The 20,174-nt window shown below is 35.6% G+C and overlaps 1 long non-coding RNA gene across 1 annotated transcript; it reads left to right on the top strand.

The window, feature by feature from the left end:
- The first annotated feature begins 3,752 nt into the window (after window positions 1-3,752).
- On the top strand, window positions 3,753-16,776 carry LOC115429290 (uncharacterized). The gene is made up of 3 exons (XR_003936761.1): window positions 3,753-3,764; window positions 4,375-4,379; window positions 16,653-16,776. It is a non-coding gene; the product is annotated as an uncharacterized LOC115429290 (long non-coding RNA).
- The last annotated feature ends 3,398 nt before the right edge of the window (window positions 16,777-20,174 follow it).

Raw genomic sequence — 20,174 nt, 5'->3', positions numbered from 1 at the left:
AATGCACCATTTTCATTCAGAAATCATTGAAAAGCAACAAAACCTTCCATGCGCCCCAGTTATAGCCTACGCAATGTTCCATGCTGCACAGCGCTTTGCACAATATAAGGTCGTGGTGGTTAAACTTTAGATGGTTAAAATGGTTTGCTGTGTTACCGGTCGGTGCGGACACAACTACGAAACACTTTTTGCATGTGATGTGTTTTTGCTCTTCGTCTTCTTCATCAAACCCAAAGTGATCCCATACAGCTGAATTTGACTTGCCTTTTTTGTTTACCAAGCACTTCTGCTGTGATTCTCCTGCCATTTTTCCAGACCGCTGGGTAAAACTTTCTTTGTGGGGTGGACCTGCCGGCTAGCTGGAAGCTGTAACTTAGAAGGGGGCGGGGCGGAGCAGCTCATGGTAGCTTGCGTGCGTGTGAATTAAAACAACTCAAAATTAATAATTGTTTTTTCTCGATTACATGATTTTTGTAATCGTTGAGTGTAATAATCTAAATTGTAATTGAATTTCGATTAATTGCACAGCCCTAGTAAATCAGAATAGTCTTAATCTGTTTTTTAGAATGAATAATCACATTTCATTTTGACAGCACTAGTACATAAAAAAAACACTTCACTGAGTACTGTATTTAAGGCTACAGTACAAAGAACTCAGACATAAATACACCAGAGTTTCTTTCTGTTTCCTCTCTGTCATGACACACTGAGCACCATCTGATGCTCTTATCTCAGTGAAGGTTCTAAAGCTAAAATATTGCTGGAGGAGCAGGAACATATGCAACAGATTCATGACAGCAGGTAGTTATTACAGCTGTCAATCTACGCTGCTTTTATCTCACTGCTCACTAAAAAGACCTGTGATCAGCCAAAGTCTTCCTAAAGCCTGTAAACAGAGCCAAGAGCAGGTGTAGAAGTCTCATTTCCTCTCAGGACACGTAAAATATTATACACTGAAAGGTCATTGTGTCATGCACTTTACATATTTTTCTTATAAGGTACTTTATACTTCCATTTCATTACATTTTGGGGTAAATATTGCACTTTTAACAACACCACATACACTATATGGACAAAAGTAATGGGACACGTTGAATTCAAGAGTTTCTTTTCTAACAGACAAACAATGATGACAAATGTCATAATATAGTTTTATATTGTGAGAAATATCAGTGCATTGCATTGGTTAGTTTTGTTTTAATTGTTATCTTTGCTTCCAAAATGCCTCAGAGATGGTTTTCATTTCATTTCTCTCACCATTGATTTAATGTCTTACTTCTTCTCACTCCTTTTCAAATATGTATTATATGTCTTATGTTTAAGTATTTTGTTTATTTATTTTCTTCTGTTTGACATTCATGTTTGAAATAAATACACCAATCAATCAAACAATCAATCAATCAATCAATCAGTTTTTTTTTTATCCATGACTATGATTTTAAATGTTCTACCTCTTAATTGTTTTTCATGCTCTGACTGTAAATAATAATTTTCACAAGTAAGCATCTATTTTCTTCACATCTCACTTAAGAAGAAAAATCTCCCATTAAACTTATTAAACTTGTTTATATCTCAAATTAGCATGAACAGGACATCTTACAGCTGTAGCCCTGATGCGTCCCATATAGTTTATAAACGTCAATATTTAATTTAGAAATTTGGAAATATTTAGAAATATAATTGAAATTTATAGGGAGTGCATATAAAATAGTCCTGGATTAAAAAACAAACAAACAAACAAACAACAACATATATATATATATATATATATATATATATATATATATATATATACATTTTGAGAAATTAAGTGACAAACATCTCTGAAGCATAACAATTTAAACAAAACTAAGCAATGCAATGCAGTATTTATCACAATATTATAATATTTGTCATCATTGTTTTGTATCCCAGACCCCTGTTAGAAAAGAAACACCTGAATTCAACATGTCCCAATACTTTTGTCCATGTATTGTAGATCTGAGAATTTCATTTACTGGTTATTATTGAGACAAACTTTTGACATAATGGATAACATAAGCCTTTAAATCAAAATACATAAACATTTCTCCAGATTTTTCCAACTTGTTTGGGCTTCTGACCTCAAAGTTCAAATATCTATTATGGGCCAGATCTGCTAAAGGTTTGCGTGTATTAAAATGTTTGCAAACTCATTGTACATGCAAAAAAAATTTACAAACTGATTTACTAACAATGCGCAGTAAGGGTTGCATCTTTCAAAGGTGCAAAATAGTGTGTCTGCATCCAGTTAGTACATTTACTACAATGAATATGAAACATGGGGCGTTTACACACAGTTGTGCGTGTGTGCTGGGAGGAGAAAATGTAAGTTTATTTAGCACACGCAAAGTGATTTATCAAACCCAAAAGCAATTTTAACCCTTTCATGCATGAATTATGAAAACCTTAGTCGAGATTTTTTTCCTGAGTGTTTTTATTCCTCTTTAGGCATTAAAAAAAGAATTGGATTGAAATTTTTTATGAACCTATTTTTCATGGAGTTACAAAAATGTCCATCCAGCTGGTCTAATTTCTGAAGCAAAGAAACGTATTTAAAATCTATCATCAGAAAGTGAAAACTGTGTGAAAACTATGAAATAAAAACATTGTTCATGCGGTTAATTTGATGTTTTCTCACATTTTAACATACTCTAATACTACTTATTATGCATTTCATGGAGATAATATGAAAAAAACAAACAACAACTTTTTGATTAAGAAAACTGTTAATTACAGTCTAATACCAATTAGCAATTGAGTTACACTAAAACATGTTGTGCAGATCAGGTTTATCAAGAACAGCAAAGTTACAGTAATGGTATGAATGTCAGTGTATGGGATGATGCATAAGTGTCCACTGTGTTGGCTGATATGCAACTAAAACAACAAAACCCATAAATATATGAGAACAGCTGTAGAATAACTGTCCACTGCACTATAGTGACCAGTATGTGTGAAAGGGTTACCACGTCTCAAAAGGAGGTGCAAATGGGTTGGATGTGTAATTGCACACACATGGAAGTGATTAGGAGACATGGAAATGATGAAATGAGATGCAGAGAAAGCAATTTCCACCCTTGTGTGAACATTTTTGGAGTGACGAAAGAAAAAATAATTGAGACATATGACCCCCACCGACCCACACACACACACACACACACACACACATACATACACACACACACTTTACGGGACTCTTCCACTCCTGATGAGTGTGATTACAAATACGCACCGACACTAGGCTACAGTGTGACAAAATCATGTGCGCCTGACAGTCATTCAATCCAAACCCCCCCCCCTCCCCTTAAAATGAAAAATAAATGAATGAATGAGTTATACAATACTTTCTATGACAAAACTCCTCCAACATTATATTTCCGTGCGTCTGGATCATTCAGCGCACTGTTAGCGCTGCCGTATCCCAGAGCTGTTTAGCACACGCAAAACCCTCATTTAAATAGGGTGGTCTGCAAGACTTTGTACCTGTTGTCATTTGTGCAAGCAATCTTTGTAAATCACCCGAAAACCGCGGTTCAACCCCACACGCAAAATTCTAGATTGCGCACGCAAATTAGCACATGCAAATTGGGATCTTAGTAGATCCGGCCCTATGTCTTTACATCAAAAACTAGTATAGTGTGTGCATTCGGTATGTAATCCTCTTCACACTAATAGTTTGTTGGGTTGTTTTTTCTTTCCACTGCATCACAAATGTAGCAAGAAACAAAGCCATCAGTGTTAATGTAATGCTGGATAAGTTTCATCTTGAACTTTGGTCCTTCTTTCAAAGTCAACGTAGACAGAGATTTTCCAACACTGTTGAATTTGCGGTCAGTGATGCATGCAGTGATAAAAATAACCAATACACCCAGGTGTTGTGTAGAGCTGGAGCCAATAAATACTTGTAAATGCTCAAGAGTCCTTTAAACAGGGACTGAATGCTGATTGTACCCTTTCACACTGAACAAAAGCACTTGTTATGACTCTTTTTTTAATTGTTAAAGAGGTGTATGTGATGTTTACAGCAGACAGCAGTATCACACACAGATGGATGAATGGATTGAAAAAATAATAAATAAAACTAGCATTGTGATAACTAATAGTGCAGATGGTGTGAATGTTCAGTCTTTCTTAGGTGTTACACAACAGGTTGGGGGTATTTGTTTGGCGGTGGACTTATCGGTTCAGCAGCTTGTCCAGAGCCTGCAGGGAAAAACCTGTTTGTCAACCTGTTGGTCTGTACGCCGATGCTTCGGAGGCTGCCTGAGGGGAGGGTCGTGAACAAGGGATCATGAACAGAGGGTTTCCGGGACGTGTTCGAGGCTTGTTTGAGGAGATGGGGAGGTCTCTCAGGTTTTGTGGGGGTGGAGTCCACAGGCCACTGAGCCGGTTTGATTACCCACTGCAGGACTTTCCTGTCTGCTATTGTGCTGCTGGAGTACCAGACTGTACAACAATATGTCAACATGCTCTCTATCATACACTGGTTTCATTTTATTTATTTATTTCAGTTTTGGTGGTGGTGGTGGTGGGCTGTCAGTCTCTGTCACATATGACTCACAGTAATAATAAACTATAATTCCAACCAAATCCACAGTAGAATATTATGAGAGAATAACCCCTTACTGCCTACATTTACTTTGAATTTTAATTACATTAAATACAATAACTGATGCAATTTAGTGACATTTAGCAATATTAGGCGCAATTGTCAAAACAGTAATTAAACACATTTTCTGGTCTCAGGTTTGCAGATTTTATACTATAAATGACAAAATATAGAACATTATCTGAATAAGTGAATATCTAGTTATAACATAGGACACATAAAATAAGATATTATTGTAATTAATAGGTTATCATGATAAGATATTATCACATTTGTAGATCATTGTATTTGTAGTAAGTATTTTAAGTGCGTATAAATATTATAGTTTATATTAAAAATGGTTGGTTATGCAAATCTGATTGTGTGTAAGGTGACCAAAGAAGTGTATGTGAATGGTTTATATGGATGTTTTGTGTTATTGTAAAAATATACAGACTACACTCCTTTTCGAGTGCAGAAAAATTTTGTTTGACCATGTTGTATGGTTCTTTGTTCTTTGATGATTCTATGTACTCGAAATAGAAATAAAACTACACTACTACTACTACTACTATTACTATTGATGCTACTATTGACCAGTTCCTCCACTCAACAAAAATGTTCCAAAAATCAGTTGAATGTTATGAAATTAATTATACTGTTGCCGAAATAGGACATTGACAACCAGACTAAGGCACAGTTTATATGTCCACAGGCCATCAGGCTTCTGAATCACTGACACTGCAACTCATATTTGTACATATCCTTGCATACTTGTACAACAATAATAATATTTGCACTCAATGTCTTACTACTGTGACAGGATTTTGTATTTTAGACAATCAGTCTTAAGTTTTTGCTCCTTCATACACTTACTCTTTGCACATAGTACTTGCTTTTATTTTTTTATTTTATACGTATTTAGTTTATTTTTTCCTTGTTTAAATGTACAGTTTATTTCCTTTATTTCATTATGCAGGGTGTATTAAAAAAACTATACATTTTGAAAAATTACTCCCAGTTCCACATTTGATAATTTTTGGAATTTTCTTTTATGGACATCGGTAGGTAGGGGATTGGTGGATATTTGTCCAAATTTACACTGTAAGTTGTAAATTGTAATAAATTGTAAATTTGGACAAATATCCACCAATCCCCTACCTACCGACGTCCAGAAAAGAAAATTCCAAAAATTATCAAACGCGGAACTGGGGCTAATTTTTCAAAAAGTATAATTTTATTTGATACACCCTGTAGTTCAGTTTAATTGTTTACGCTGGTTGTAGTTGTTGAAAGGAACTCGCAAAGTAAGAATTTCATTACTCAGTACTGCTGTGTATATCCAATCCAATTTAACTTTATTTGTAAAGCACTTTAAAACAACCACAGTGGACCAAAGTGCTGCACAGAAGAATAATTAAAACCAAAATAGAAGAATAAAATACAGAATAGAGTTAAAGACATAGAAACTCTACAAAAAAGAAAACAGTGCCATACAGAAGAATAAATAAAACACAAATAAAAGAATAAAATACAAGAATAGATTGAAAAAAAAAAACATAAAAAGCCATACAATTAAAAACAACAAAATAAATAAATAAATAAAATAGATAAATTAGTATGAAGTATATGACAATAAACTTCTTAAAATTTGAATTGGAATTGATCCACGAACATCAGGGATCATCGATAAGAAGTGTTGAGCAGCACCTCATTACAAAATCACTGCAAAGTATTGTGGGAAATTTGTGACAATAGTCTACAAGGAGATAATACAGTAGAGGAGAATATGAATAGAAAAATAATCCAATAAAACCACTTCACAGCTGCTTCATCCAAAGCTGGGAGGTAAAGATGACAAAACTTACTGTGTGAAAATCTGCTTATATTCTTATCAGTACTACATCATTAAGGCACAAGAGGATATGATTGTAGCAGCATGGGTTTTGTGTTAAATTAATGGCATTTAAGTGTATTTTTTGGTGCGGAAGATAAATTGAACTTTATTCTTCAAGTTCTGACTTTGGCACAGTCAGTTTGAGAATATGTGCAGAACAAATATAAAGGCCTGTCATGTTCTTTCATTTGTTCATTCTCTGAATTGTTTAATCATTGTGAAAGCATGGTGGTAATGATGTTGGGGGTGCCGGCCCAGGATATTGGGATGCTGGAGCCCATGCCAGATACCATTGGGTGAAGGTCGCCAGTTCATCTCAGGGTTCTTCATCCTACTGTCAAATCTTACAAATTCACCACATGCAAGGCTGTAAAGCTTCTATCAGTCTCTGTTTAAGATTATGTATTAGATCACTATATAAAAGACAGACTGAAAGGGTCAGAGGGACTGTGGAACACTTCAGTGCATCATGTTTTCTTTGTTTTTTTTTAAAAATTTTTTTGATAAAAAAACATGTTCCACAGAAACTTCTAGTTAACCAGGGGCTTGTATGTGCACTGTTAAATCGTTAAGCCTAGCGCAACACAAAATGCGTCCATTTCACGCATTTTGCATTATCCCGTTTCTGGGTTAGTTGGTTAAAAGTCTGCGTTCCCCCACTTCCTCGTTCTAGGGTTGATTTTAACGCGGACCTCGGAGGTTCACGTCAGAATGAGGACATGTTCTTGTAGCTTTATTTCACTTTATTTGTGTCATGTATTTTCTTTGAAATATTATTTACATTTGAAAAGAAGAATTTTAACAGAAGTTTGACAATATCTTTATTAGATTATATTAGATTTTTCCCATGCACATTTTGCACCAACAAAAACAAATTTACTGAGGGAGGATTGATCAGTGAATTTTATTCTCTGCATCGATTTATGGATAACTATAGGTTACCTCATAACAAAGTACAACAAGGGATAGAGTGTGTGTGGCTTTGAGAGATGAATGAATGAATGGGCGGAGCCAGTGAACTGGTGCCACACACACCAGTACGTTTGTGTGTGTGAGTGTAATGAGGTAGGCTATGAGTGAATGGATGAGGGATGGAACAGAGTTCAGTTTTTCTATACAATCTGTTTGTCCTGTTGTTCGTCGGGGTTAACTAAACAGTAAATGTTCAGAGTTCTGTTGATAAAGTCATCTGCGGAATAACTCATCCTTAGATGTCCAGCTGGATGCATGATATATGAGTGAATAATTGAATTCAATTTAGTTTAATTTATTGAGCCCAATATCACAATGTTGTTCCAGCCTGTAAGGATGCAGTAGGGTGGGGGCACATGCAGACAGCTGAGGGGGTCCATCTATAGTCAGATGAGGGTGAGGAGGTCCATCCAGACAGGTGAGGTTAAGGGAGGAGGTCGCAGATCTGGGGTCACAGATAGCCTATTATCTGTGATATTCTAACCATAATGCTGTCAGATGAACGGAAGCAGCAGGAGCGGAGGTGTTGTTCTGGGTTAAATAGTGAACTCACCTGTTAGCAAACACCCTTCAACGTAAATAGTGAGTTAACGATGATTTAGCGAACGCAACAAGCCCAGAAACGGATTTTGCATCCATTAAGGGTGGGATAGGAGATCTTGGAAAAACGGTTTGAGCAAGCTACATTTTGAAAATACTCAATTCAAAAGTCTAAACCCCTTTCTTCAGACCCCACCCCCCCAGCCCCCCGAAGCCACACCTCCAGAGTACTGGAACGTGCAATGCTTGTTCTCGAGGGTTCACCAGCGCTGCACAGCATCAATTCGCCCCGCTCCAGTGCCGGCTCCTGCTTGTGGATCCATGCATACCTCATTCAGTCTCCTCCAACCCCCCCACTCTTACAGAACAGCCCCAGTTCATACCTATCTGACTAACGTTACATTTCCTACTGATTTATGTTAGTGACAAAACAGTTTACTGGTGAACTTCCATCCTAATAACTAATATAGCCAAGCTTTGACTCTGGCTTCGTTTCCTGTACAGTTGCTCCAAACCTCTGAGAACACACGATTCATGCACGAAGAGGGGTACGCACAGAGGAGGGAGGGACACATGGCAGTTGAGTTTGATAGACATATCACTGTTCAATCATTTCGATTGGGTTCTTAAAATGATTGGAAGGTGTTTTTTCAGTCCTGTCCATTCCACAGATGACCAATTTTTAAAAATTTTTGTGTTAGAGCATTTAATTAATTGGTTGTAATCGAGGTGTGAAGGGGATTTTAAGTAATATAGTAAAAAAATGCTCCAGGAAAACATCTCCTTTCCCACTTTTAAGCCTCTGTGTTTGCTGACCCATCCTTACCCCGCCATTTGCACTGAAGGACGTGCAAACGGGTGGGTTCACACCCAAGAAACAAGCCCCTGGTTGGTCATTAGATGGTACTTTCGTACATTTTGGTCTGGTATCGCCAGCATAATCTTATCCAATGCAGGTTCTGTTTGCAGGGTAATTTACAGCGTCAGTTTACCCTGCTATGAAAACCAGAAGTTATCTTGCTAATCCCAAGACCACAAGATTGCCTCTCAGTGAGATTGTTATGGAAATGTTCAACTGATAACCCACACACAAAGAGGAGGAGAGAAAGTTAGAGTTAAAATAAATAAATGCATTTATTGAGAAGTCAATCACAGAGAAACTCTGTAAGTGAAGTCTGCTTAAACAAGAGAAAACTAAAGATTATATAGAACCAAATCCAACCCCCTCAAACTATGATGTCATTCCTTACGTACATCATACCACTCCCTACTACTCCTTCTCTGCTCCGTGAAGAGGTCATGATGACCTCTCCACTCTAACCTTGCTTGGATCCAATCTGGAGTGCAGGCGCCATCCTCTATCTACACATTCAGACATTTAGGTGTTTGGGTTTTAACTCAAGGCAAGAACTCCGTTCCTGGGTTGGGGGTGTTACAGAGTGGTAAACATCACACATAATGAATAATGACTCAGCATTAAAAGAAGATGTACTAACAGTATAAAATATAAAGAGTATAAAATATAAAAAGTAAATTTTTCCACCACAAGATATTTTGTTACCACTTTATATCCCATAAACCCTATTTTAACAGCCACAAAAGTCTTCTAACTTTACATCCATCTGCACTTTTGTTTGGAAAAAAATGTAAGCCAACCACTGTCCTGGTTACCTACATACATAGTAACAACCTGTACCCTAGTTTCTATGTAGAACTCATCTTGGAGCAAACATCCTAGCACTCCATCCTAAGATTTCCACTGGTGTTCTTCTAGTCCTCCACACTAACAGTGCACAATAGGTTTTACTTTTTTCTGAAATTTGGTCCAGTGGAACTCTAATGGAGGGGATGGCACTGTAATGACTCCTGATCAATCTGCTCTTTTCCCATACTGCACTAATAATGTGGGTTAGTTCTGTCTGAGACAAACCACAGAGTTACACATATTTTATCTCCTCATTTGAGCCTCTCATCCACATGGAAATGCTGTTTCAGGCCACGAAAATGGAGATTTCTAAAACTCTGGTTTGTGTGTATCCATGTGTTCAGGGAAAACGCACAGATTGGAAAAACTATGGTGTCACGTTCTATTTTGCTCATGTCTTATTGGTTGATGATGATTGAAAATTATTGATTTATGTGATGAAGCGGCACCTGAAACATCAAATCCAGGTGTATGACCTGCAGTAAATCGAGATCAGCACTGATACCTTTGGGAGAAAGACTGGACCAATGTTATGGACAAATCTACATCCTACTATATAATGCACGTTCTGTATCCGTCTGATCGATGTTGCAGCACAGGTGGGCGTTTGTACGGATTTTCCTCAGCCTTCACAGGCCCGATCGCCGCCAAAGTCGCCAAATGAATACAAACATTACCTGACTATCTACTAGGCACAATTTTATATCCGTATTCAAATGTTGTGAGGTATGCTGGGCGATTTTAGCCTCTCATGCTATCGTACAATGGCACCACGGGTACAATGCCGCTAGTCATGTAAATACACTTCCACAACCACAACACTTAAGGCAGTGGTTCCCAACCTTTTTTGACTCATGACCCCATTTTAACATCACAAATTTCTGGCGACCCCATACATTCAAAATTGAGACATTTTTTTGCTAAAACTAATTTGTTTTTGATCATGTAAGAGTTATGCTATGCTATGTTGGAAGTAAACATTAATTTTAGATGATATTTAGTCTATATAATGTATTTAATGCACCTTTTTGGTGTCTGCTTCTCAGTTTCTCTTGGACATGTCTTATCGGGGCCAGGTGGTGGAAAAAATCTTTCCATTCTCTGTTCGGTCCAGTTTTCTGACTCTGACTGTGTTCGGGCAGGTTGAAGCGTAGTAACGCACGTGGTCACATGATTAGGTCAATCAAGATATGTCCTCTCAGATATTCTATCCTGCATTTTATTTGAACTTAATTTTTATTTGGAAAAGTGTGTGGTGTTTTAATTGTAATAAAATATATATAGAATCATATTTTTTTATTTTTTTTTTACCTAATCCTAACCCTAACCCAAGAGAAACAATGGAGGTTATGTTTCCATCGTGGGTCTGTCTGTCTGTCTGTTTGTTTGTTTGTCTGTTAGCACGATAACTCAAAAAGTTATGGACGGATTTGGTTGAAATTTTCAGGAAATGTTGATACTAGCATAAGGAACAAATGATTAAATTTTGGTGGTGATCGGGAGGGACGACTGATCTGCTTTGGTGGAGGTCTGCGCTCTCTGAGTGCTTTTCTAGTTTATTAGTTGTTTTTTTTTTTTTTGATCAATTACTAGAAATTCCAGGTGACCCCATTTGAATTCGCGACCCCAAGGTTGAAAAACACTGACTTAAGGTAACGCAAGTTTACAACTGAACTTGTTGCTGCTTCACCTTCATGACAGATTAAAGTCTCTGCATCTGTTACGTCCAGTATTATCCACTGTGTCCACAAGTTGGACAACACCATGATCTGTTTGAGACTTTGGAAACATTTAGAGTCAAAGGAAATATTTGTGTAGAAAAGTATCTTCATTAGTGTGGATGGGGCCTTGCAACTATTGTTGGGATTCTACTCACAAATCTGACTCCAATTCTCTATCCCCCATGTTCATTACATTGGTTATTACCTTGACCATAAAACAGACCTGAAACAGGATTTAAGAATAACAATGAATCAATCATTTAATGAACATTAATCAAATTTACACAGATCTGTGGTCTCCAAAGGGTACAGAGAATCAGACTCCCTGGCCAACAGATATCTGACATCTGCCTCCCCGTCCTCAAGAGCCCTGAATTATCTTTTTCCTGCTTCTTTATACTCTTCTATGGGGGTGTTGTATTCCTACTCCTAACTTCAGCCAATCCCTTCACATATCACCCACGCTACACCTAACCATTTCAATCTTACCCCCCATCCTCGCACCCCAGGCCTCATAAACTCTTATCTTTATCCCTAGTCTAACAATGTAACAGCATACTCTTCCCTTATCCATTTTAAACTCACACTCTACCCTCCTAAAAACCAAGCTAACCCACCTGTGACACTCTGTATTTTTCCATTTTACTCCTTGAAACCTGTGACCTTCCATTGCGGATATGTCACACAACTTAGAGTAAATCAGCAAAATACAGGAATCATAGCTATATCATATTACATTCAAATTACAAAACATAGTTATCATGATTATAACATATTGCATTCTAATTATATAATGCTTACGTTTTTATATGTTCTTCAACTGTATTCTAATATAATTAATAATTCTAACGCTATATTGTATTTGGTTTTTTTTGTCATTTCCACTTGTAATCTGATATGTTACTATGCATTGTACTATGTATAACTGTGTACATGACAAATAAAACCCATCTTATCTTATTATGTGATGTTGTGGACATGTGGATTTTTTTTTTTTTTAGAACCACGGAAAAAATCTGAAAATTCCATTGCATTTCTTCATTTCACAGGTCTGTTTCTTCCCAATGCTGCCTTCTCTTTTAATCTGAATCTCATTTAATGATTTGACATTACTTATGTACAAGCTTTTTTTGCAAACAAGTGAGAAATCTTACAAAATGTACCTTTTAAGAAGCACAGGAAATGTACTTTCAGTAGAGCGCTTTTACATTTCTGTATTTGTACTTTTGCTTCAGTATGGGGTTTGAATATTTCTTCTGCCACTGATGCACATACAGCTTTGCTAACGATGCTGAATTCTTTTTCCACTTATGTTTGAACTATGACAGGGTGGCTCAAGGCCAATGCCGTGGTGCTACAAGCTGATAATTATACTAGCTCCTTTTCTTTTCTGATTCTTGTCAAGCAGAGAAACTTTTACACAAGCAAGCACAGAAAAAATGATTTATTAAATGGCATTTAAATCAGGGAAATTACACCCTTTGGGTAGAGAGATTTAATAAATGTGAACAGAAACATCACAGTGCATTTGGTGTTTTTTCCTCCCAAGGGGGGCTTGAATTTACTGAGTAATTAGTTGAGTAGAATACACCCTTTAATTTACCCCCAGCCCATCCTGCTCTCCTCTGCAGCAAAGTTTACATTTGGTAATGAATTAAGAGCCTTGCGCTATTAAAAGGGGGTTTTGCTGACATCTCTATAAGCTTAAGATAAGCTGGGCCTAAATCAAGAAAAATGCAGACCAAGCACATTGCAGTCCAAGGAAGTCTTAGTGAGAAGAGCTTTCAATGGAAGATAACAGTAGGTACTGTATATTTGCCTTTGCATTACCCATAAAACATCCTGGTTTGGTCTTAATTTAGAAAAAGCTTTTAAAGGCAGCCCTATGAAATCAGAAGAATGGGATCATTTTTGTGTTGTTTCCTCATACAACACACACGGCCTGATCACAATCAAGGTGTACAAGTATATTTGCATCAGTTATTAATCAGTATTGCAAAAAGATACCCCCAAAACCATTCCCAAAATGTTTACTAATTAATTACTAGATCTTGCAATCCTCCAAATCTGAAGAAAATCAGATAAAAACTGATAAAATGGCGACCCAGTGAGCGTGAAAACATGTGCACAATGTTGTTATAAGCGAGCAAAATTATTGTACATAATGCTTTATAACACAATAAATAATTACTACTCAACTCCTGTGTCTTTTTCATTACAAAATACACACATCACATTGCTTTTCATTTATTGATCATTTTTGTTGAACAGCTGTTTGATTATCAATTCTTATTTTCAGTATTAAGACAATCAACCATTTTGTTCTGAAAACCCTTCTTTTACAGCCCTTTAATTGTAATAATAGAATGGGAACCTGTTATTTAAGTTTTATTATGACTAAATATGCACAACTAGACAGATTTTGGTATGCTCCCTGGCTGCAGAAAATTTGGGAACAATGTGGTAAACAGATGTTTACGTCGAACCGCATGTTTTCAATGATGCGTTGTTCACCAAAATTCATGTAGTGTTCGTACACCAATATACTTCCATCAATAATATGGTGTATATGCCTTGTAGATATATTGTTATAACTTGTTCACAAATGTTTATTTCCTCCTGTACCAGGAAGACTTAGTTACAGATCTAACAGAGATGCGACCATGTGGTAAACCAGATTTGTAGAGTCCGTACACCAAGTAGTGTCCGTACACCATATCAGATATATAGGTCTAATTTTATTGTTTCTGTCAATATATGGGATTTTTCAGAGGCATGCTTTGGACACGACATCCATGCAATAAACAATGCATGATTATCCTGAGTGCTGAAACATTTGTATATCTTTGTAGGCATTAAATATGGAGGCTATTAGGCTGTAGTGTCCGTAGACCCAATAATTTGTGATTTGACAGGGGCAAGCCTGCGAAATTTTTAGTAGACACCATAATACAAAAATATTTTGGACTTTAAAAGAGAAATATCAGACAAATAAAATGGCCTGTCTGATTTTTTGATAGAGCATTATTATTTTTTATCTATATGTGCACCCTTTCTGGTACCGTTGATTGTGATCAGGCCGACAGCATTTTCAAATGCTGCCCAGAGATACTTTCGCATGGGTTAAACCAAATTACTCATGACATCTTTACTTGATATTATACAGTAAGAGCAGTTAAAACCAGGATCAAATAGCGTTCTTGGAATCTGCAGGACATAGTGTGCTTATGTGTTATATAACTGGTTTGTTGCTGCCACTTTCTTTCATGGTGTGGACGATACTGTACACACCCCGGAGACAGAAACTCAGAACAACAACACCGGGTAAATGCCATTTTGTTTCCTCTTGCAGAAAGGTGGTGTGATTTTCTGCTCTCTGGTCTCGCTCCCCGATCGTACCTCATTCACACTGGCTGCATATATATCGACTCCACAGTGTTGGAGTCTCTGTCCGTCTATTGCAGAGCCCAGGTTTGATGTACAAGCTGACTTCTGACAGCTGACATCCAGCCTGTTCCTGCCAACGCTTTTCCTGTCTGAGGTTCATTTTTTTAGTGGTTTGGACTGTAACACTATATATACACACTGTACACACAGATGACTGCTGTGGAAAAGTGTGCATGAAAATCGGTAAAACACAGCTCCACTGTTGAGGTCAAGAATGTTAATGATGTTGGAAAATCATAAGTGACTGTTATTTTTGGACTTAATCTACCTTGAAGTAAAAACAATATGATGAGGAGTTGTTATGGTTTCCCAGATTTGATTAACCCAATCTCAATCTGTCTACATATACTTGTTAAAGTATATGTAGACACCCCCCTTTTTTTTGTTCATTCACCCTCTGTCCCCTCTCGATACATCACATTAGTCTCACTAATTTGTATATACTATTCCATTATATACTGCCATTTTTCACAGCCCCGCTGAATTAAAGATTGCCATTGTACATTTAAATAAACTAAAGACACACGTTTTCTGTTGCTACTTACACTAACTTAACCTGTGATATCTATATTTATGATACATACATATTAATTACGGCTAAAATTTACTTAGGGGGTCAAATGAGTGGCCGTTTTTGTCAAAAAAAAAAAAGTTGTAAGAAATGCATAGAACTGTGTTGAAATAATGCTAATACATTTGTGCACAGACTACTGATATTACTTGACAGCGGAAGCTATATTTTCAGAAATATTGGATTTTGAATAGCACATGTATGTGAAAACTTTTGCTGGTGGACGGACGTGACATTACCCATGATGATCTGGTCAGTACCAGTACTTTATTACTAATAAACTTATATACTTACTATTGCTAATTCTCCTCTTATTCATAAATGTTAGTATTGTGGATCTAAAACAATAACAGCTGACACAAAAACACAAAATGTGGCAGTGGACGGATGTGACATGGTTGTTACAGATCCCATCATACTGATGCTTGGCAGCCATGTCACCGTTTCCACAAATGATCCCTGTGCAAAAACTAGGATCAGAATTATTTATTGTATAGTTTATCATCATACTAAAGAGTAAATAACAATATAGAATTGTTATTTCTTTATAAAAATGCTTATTATTAGAAAATTGTTGATTTAAAAAGTGACGTGTGACATTCTAAATGTATGTATGTGTGTAACATAAGCAGGATGGATCAGCACCATACTCCATATTGCAACCTGTAAAAATAAAACATGTGATATGTAGGATATCATCTAGTAAGAAAAATTGGGGAATCTAAAAGAATAGAAAATTTGTTTTTCAGGTAAATTCAGTTCAAATATAACTTGGCCATTTGAGACATGAAAATATAGCATTAATTATGATGAAATTGGACATTTTTGACCTGAAAACATAGTTCATATGACCATCAACATGTTGCAACAGAACTGAAATCCTGTAAGGAGTTGTTATGGTTTCCCAGATTTGATTAACCCAATCTCAATCTGTCTACATATACTTGTTAAAGCATATGTAGACAGCCCCCTTTTTTTTGTTTATTCACCCTCTGTCCAGCCCGATACATCACATTAGTCTCACTAATTTGTATATACTATTCCATTATATACTGCCATTTTTCACAGCCCCACTAAATTAAAGATTGTCACTGTACATTTAAATAAACTAAAGACACATGTTTTCTTTTGCTACTTATACTAACTTAACTTGTGATATCTATATTTATTGATACATTCATATTAATTAGCATTATTGGGTCTGATCAAGTGAAAGTGTACATCAACATGAAAAAGTAAATTTGCACACAACATTTATCAAGTGGGCTCATGTTTTAGCTAAAGATCTATATTTTATGGAACTGTTATCCTTTTTAAAATACCACTTGTAGAAAAAAGTTACAACCAATTTATATTGTACTTTTTACACCGTAGCCATAGCTCAAACTTGACGCAAAAAATTATATCTAAAAAAATTCAAGTTTGAACATTTGTGAGTTGCTTCAAAGGTCCTGTTCACATGTTAACACAAAAATACCACTTTTTAATTTTCAAGTTACTTATAATTCAGATATTTGAGTGAAACTTTCAGAAAGGAATGATTTTTTGATACATTTTGGCTGAGGGTGAGGTGCATACAATGGCAAAGAGTCGTCTACCTGTTACTATGGCAACCTGTCCGTGTGTTACCACATTCTAATGTCAATAAAACAGAAACTTTTCAATATTTTACTCCAAAATGTATTTTCAGCACAGTTGAACATAATATCTAAAAGGTTTTATCCTACTTGATATCAGTTTCTGTCGAGAACCACATGTTTTGAATGTTTGCGTGAAGCTTAAAAAATTGAGTTCCGTTTTAAGTCCTTGTGTTACAGAGCAGTAATTTGACATTTTTCACCTAAAAATTTTATCTCCCCAAATTTTGTTCTACATAATGTTAAAGTGTTTATAAATACCTACTCAAATATGTATAATACATGCATATAAGTTACTCTGCTTACATGACAGAGACTGTTGAACACCAAATGTGTCCATGTGCTAGCGATTGATCGGACCCTTTTGAGTTTTAATCAGTTCAGTTCAATTCAACTTTATTTATAGACCACATTTCATGTACAAGGCAGACTCAATGTGCTTCACAATAAGTATATAACATAAAAACATAAAAAAAAAAAACCCAAAACAAAACAGGGCTTTACAGAATTAGTTGGATATGAAAATAAACAACAGTCAAATAAACAGTAGAAGAAGGGAATGGATTAATGTCCTGGGCATCCCCCGTCCTTGGACCCTCCTTCTCGGCAAGGAAAAACTCCAAAAACCCAGTGAGAAAAGTTAAACCTCAGGGAGAACCACAGAGAAGGAGAGATCTCAGCTGATTCAAAGTTTTGTTTTTTTTTTCCTCAACAGGCAAAGTACTTTAAGTAGATACACTTCATCCTGAATCCTATTTTCTCCTTGATTTTAGACTTAAATTTTAAAAGCACTTTGGGAAGAGTTGGGAACAGAACCCTCAATTAACCCTTAATTCGTTATATACCAGTATATTTTTCTGCAGAAATCTCTTAAACCATTTCACTTCTGAATAAAACACCCAAAAGATACCATTTAAAAGTCTGAATACATGATGTCACTGTTGCTATTTATGAAAACAAATTTTTAAAAAAATCTAGACATATTGTAATATTATCATAAAATTTATAATATAATGAATAGTGCGTGGGGGCCATGTCAAAAATAGAAAAAGTAACAACAGCATTAATTTCACTGCATTAATTTGTTGTATTTTGTTTAATATGAGATTTAAAAAATTGGATTCACTGTAACTTAATGAAGCGCTTTTTGTTGTCATGAAGGTTCTTCACTGTACAAAAACTACTAATGCAATGACGTTAGTGTTATTGCTAATCTTTGACATGTCCAAGACTCTGATATAAAACAACGCAACATCCCTCCACCATTTAATATATGGAAATTATCTCATGTTTTGTGTTGTTTTTTAATAAAACAAGTAGCATCACATATTCAAATTGGCATTTAATAGGTTAAAATTCTGAAAATTATGGAACATTTGGTAATTTTGAGCAGAGCTGAAGTTAGGTAATGCTGAGGCTGATTTATGCCGAAAAAATAAATATTAAAATATGATATTTTTATAACAGTTTTCTGCATGTACATTATTGGCTCGAGATTCCCCAGAGGGTGCAATAAGTGTCAGTAGCGTATAATAGACTTAGTAAGAGTAACTGACATTAGAGTAATAAATATCTCAAAAAAGAAACAGTCTTACAGAAAGTCATGCCATAAGCTGTCACACAGTCATAATTATTGCCACATCAAAAAAGAAAAATGACAAAAAAGGTACGAAAATGGTCTGAGGGGTCCCTTAGGGTTAAAGTGTCATTAAGGAAGATTTATGTGAGCTTGTGTGGATTGTGATCTGCAGTTTTAAAGCCTAAACATACTTAAGATCACCATGTTGGATGGAAAGTGCTTACATTTGGAGATGAGGAAGGAAAGGAACTGGGACTACCTGAAAACACTGAACACATTAAAGGTGGGGTGCCAGATGTTTTCCTGGAGCATTTTTTACTATATTACTTAAAATCCCCTTCACACCCTGATTACAACCAATTAATTAAATGCTCTAATACACACATAAAAAAAATGTAGTCACCTGTGGAACAGACAGAACTGAAAAAACACCATCCAATCATCCAATCATTTTAACCAGCCCATTGAAATGATTGAATGGTGATATGTCTATCAAACTCAACTGCCATTTGTCCCTCCCCCCTCTGTACGTACCCCTCTTCGTGCATGAATCGTGCGTTCTCAGAGGTTTGGAGCAACTGTACAGGAAATGAAGCCAGAGACAGGGCTTGGCTATATTAGTTACACTGTAAAAAAAAAAAATCTGTAATTTAACAGAATTTTCACTCTTTATTTGACAGATTTTTCCTGTATTTTTAAGATACAGGAAAATATCAATGAAATGACAAAAACAGACTGTGATTTTACATGTCATATGTAAAATAACACGAAAAAAACTGTGAGTGTGAATAACTATAAAATTAAATTTTTTTAAAAGAATTTTTTTCTTTTTTCACAGAAAAATACAGTTAAAATACATTTGCAAATGTATTGTAATTTCACAAATATTTCTCTTCTATTTGAGATTAAACTGTTAATTTAAAGTTTAATACTGTAAAAAAAAAAATGAATAAATAAATAAAACGAGATAAAATTATTGACAATTAACCGTAAAAAAAAGTATTTGTTCTGTAAGTTTAACAAGACTTGTTTGTTAATGGACAAATATCTTGTGTAATTATGAGAGGTTTCACAACAAAAATGTTGAATAAATGTGTTTTTGTGAATGTATAACATGTATAAGCACTGATAAACTGTCAGAATACAGTTTTTATCAGTGGATTATACAACTTAGTCTCATTGGAAATTACATATATATATATATATATATATATATATATATATATATATATATATATATATATATATATATATATATAGGGTGGGGAAGCAAAATTTACAATATTTTGAGGCAGGGATTGAAAGACAGTGTATGACCATTAGTTAAAGTCATGAGAATTTATTTGCCACAAGAAAATTTACATAATAGAAAATGTTTTATTCTATGTGTCCTCCTTCTTCTCAATAACTGCCTTCACACGCTTCCTGAAACTTGCGCAAGTGTTCCTCAAATATTCGGGTGACAACTTCTCCCATTCTTCTTTAATAGTATCTTC

This window comes from Sphaeramia orbicularis, chromosome 12, assembly GCF_902148855.1.
Source record: "Sphaeramia orbicularis chromosome 12, fSphaOr1.1, whole genome shotgun sequence".
NCBI lineage: Eukaryota > Metazoa > Chordata > Actinopteri > Kurtiformes > Apogonidae > Sphaeramia > Sphaeramia orbicularis.
This window is presented reverse-complemented; position numbering and strand designations above follow the sequence as displayed.